We start from the raw sequence: 3541 nt of genomic DNA, 5'->3' as shown, positions 1-3541 counted from the left end.
AGAAGGACTTGGCTTCACTTGGCGTTTCCAATTGGCGTCAGTTGGCACAGAGGAGAAACGACTGGCGTGCTTTGCTGAACTCGGCCAAAATCGCTTAGGCGGTTACAGCGCCAAAAAAGAAGAAGAAGAAGAATTGTGACAATAGTCATATGATGAATTTTGTCAGTGTTGTGGGAATAGGGCGGTTAAAGTGCTGTGGAAAAATAAAGATGAGTTTTATAAAATATTTCATTTAAAATGAATAAAAGAGCTTTTAATGCCGCCATGAGCAAGAAAAACGGATTTACGAATCCAATATTACAAAATTGCATCGCATCGCCAGTTCTCTACCACTGCAGTCCTATTGCGCTGTGGATTTAATATAAAAAAATTAAACGATCCAGAGTATGCACAAGCCATGATAATGAATTATATTATGGAATACATATTTCACGTTCTAATTACTGTACATACATTTTTCAAAGGTCAATTACATATATCAAACATAAAAGGTGTGTCTGAGGAAGTAGCCAGCGGTATTAAACATTCATTTTCGGACGAGGCATTGCTGCAGCTTAACTGTGACGGCAGATGGGAGAGAAAACCACTAAACAAACTTATACTGGTTGACACAATCCTACGAGGTAATATGTACACATATTAGGGACACAACAAGTTCTGACCATTTATTTTTTCGTTATTTATTTATAGCTATATACCTATATATAAACCTTTTTAACATACTCTGTCAAAAATTCTCAAAAATCGACGCAAGTTCTTAAATAAATGGTCAAAAGTATAAATAAATAGTATCCCTAATTATGTGGTCACTACCGTATACATACATATGTACATATCTTTTAACAATACAAATTTTTTGATAATTATTTCAATCCACTTAGATGCATTTAAAAAGAAAGGTCCTGTTGAGTTCGAAAAGAAATCAGGAAGGACAATTGAGCTCAATGTAATGTATAATATTAGGATATTAGATTTAAGTATGTACATATGTACGTTGGTGGCAAAAATAATAGAAACGCCTTATTTTGCTTAATTTTTGGCCACATTAGGGTAATGTATTTAGCTTCTTATTTGATGTAATATATATATATATACTTAGCTTCTAATTTTTTGCAGATCAACAATTAGTTCATAAGATTTTATGAAAATAAAAGAAAAAACAAGTATAACATGTGTTAATGATAGATTTCTATATCGTGGGAGAGAGATCAGACTAGACGAATTTTTACATCAACTGTGAGTAATCAACAATGATATGAAAACATGACAGACTTGATGTGTCATGATTGATCGGTTATTACATCAAATTTGATTGCACATTACTGACTTATATTTCTATCAAGGTTGATCACTCATAATTGTCGAAGATTTACATCACTGATGATTAAAATTTGAAGGCCGAACTCAAAGGGAGTAAGCAGTCTAGCAATATGCCAGAACGTATATGTTAGAAGGAGATGAAGCATCACACGTACACAAAAGTTTGCATCAGATTTTTCACACTGCCATTTAGAATTTGATGGAAACTTGTAGGTAGCCAGTGACAGAAATCTCTATCAGTCTTGCTACTCAAATGATTTGTCAAATGATAGTCACTGTTTTTGCAGGGAAGTGTAAGTGAAAAATTAATTCAATTTGATATCGATGTTTTTTGGTGTTTTTGTAATTCGTTTTTTTTCGGTAAACTGAAAGATCAGGTTTTTAATATAGTTTTTAAACGGTTTAAAACCTGAATAAAAAACCGTGATTAATCAAAAAACCGATTTTTTGGAAACGGTGCCCATCCCTAATTTCTGGAGCACTGCCTTGTCAAATTGAAGAACCTGAAATTGGATCAAATACAAGAAGCATAAGCAAACTAGAAAGTTTAAGAGAAAGTCAGAGATCAGTTCGAAAGCGAAAAACTCCTAATTGGCTACATGACTATGTAGTACACGAAGAATAAACATCTGATGAATACCTAAAATTTTCAAACTTGTGCGAAAGAGATGTTGATGAACTAACATACCTTTGTGAAACTGAAAATGAAGACGAAAAAAAGAAAAAAATGGCATGGAGCTATCAATGCAGAAATTAGAGCACAAATAAAAAACGACACGTGGGAAATAAAAATAGAAAGAAGAAAGAACATAGTAGACTTAAAAATGATACTCAAAGAAAAAGGAGATACCAAAAAGGCTCTCCTTGTTGCACGAGGGTTCACACCAAGACCGGGAATAGACTATAATGAGACTTGGGCCCCAGTTGCAAAGCTAAGTTCCATAAGACTGCTGATATCGCCGGCCGAGAAAACCTGACATTACATCAGTTAGATGTCAATACAGCTTACTTTAACGGGGACTTGGAAGAACGAATAGTAATGAATAATCCAGAGTACTAAGAAGAGTACGTCGCAGAAATTCTAATAAACGAAAGCAAAAACGAAATCTTAACTATATACCATAAAGCGAAAGAAATGCTGAAATGATAGATATTGGACCTGTGAAAGATTTCGTTGGTACTGAAATTAAGCAAAAAGAAGGAAAAATAATATTAAAACAAAGAAAATATATAGAAAAACTACTTTCAAAGTTCAGAATGGAATAATGCAAAAAATGTGTTCCGCCAATAGAACCGCACCTGAAGTTAGAAATCCAGAAAAATGTGATGGCAACTTACCTTACCTCTCACAATTCAACAACTGTTTTGGCAGTGAACATTTCAAATCTGCAAAACGAATCTTAAGATACCTTAAGGGGACAAAAGAAATGGGTTTAAGTTTCGACAACAATGCCGATAAAGAATTGATCGGATATGCAGACGCTGATTGGGCAGCCTCCACCATAGATCGAAAATCATTCACTGGGCTTTGCTTCATGATGTCAAACGGTGTTATCAGTAGGGAATCCAGGAAGCAGAGAACAACAGCCATGTCCACCGCGGAGGCCGAATATATGGCGTTATGGGATGCTGTAAAAGAAGCAATGCATATTCGACTTCTTCTTGAAGATATGACTGCCCGTAAGCAACCAGTTATTACCATTTTTAATAATAACTAAGCGGCACTGAAACTGTGCCACAATACTATAATAAGTAACAAAACTAAACATATTGACCTTCGAGTACGTTTTTTGAAAGAACACATATTAAAACTAACTATCGCCGTGAAATATAAGGATACAACTCAAGAATGATAGAATACAAGATTGCGCCGATTGCAGGAGAATTTGTGAGAGTAATTTTGGGGTGACGTCACCGTAGAGTTGACAACTGAGAGCGGCAAATAAAACTGCTGTCTAGTGATGTGCTGAATTGTCGGTACCCAATACTTAAAAAAGGTTTCGGTACCCAATACTTCCTTATCGGTACCCGATACTGATTCTTTACATTAAACCTTCGCCATTATATGCATTTCAAGTTAAGAAAAAACTTTCATTACTTGAACTTATCGCAACAGAGGAATATTATTTTATCAGTTTTAACCTTAGCTGATCCAAGGTTCAAGATAAATACTTTGACGGATGAAGAAGCCTTTCAGGGGGGAGATTCTGTAACCAGTTAG

The sequence above is a fragment of the Rhagoletis zephyria genome, unplaced genomic scaffold, assembly GCF_001687245.7.
Source record: "Rhagoletis zephyria isolate East Lansing unplaced genomic scaffold, Rhagoletis_zephyria_1.1 Rzeph_scaffold_01985, whole genome shotgun sequence".
Taxonomy (NCBI): Eukaryota; Metazoa; Arthropoda; class Insecta; order Diptera; family Tephritidae; genus Rhagoletis; species Rhagoletis zephyria.
Note: the sequence above shows the minus strand (reverse complement) of the source record.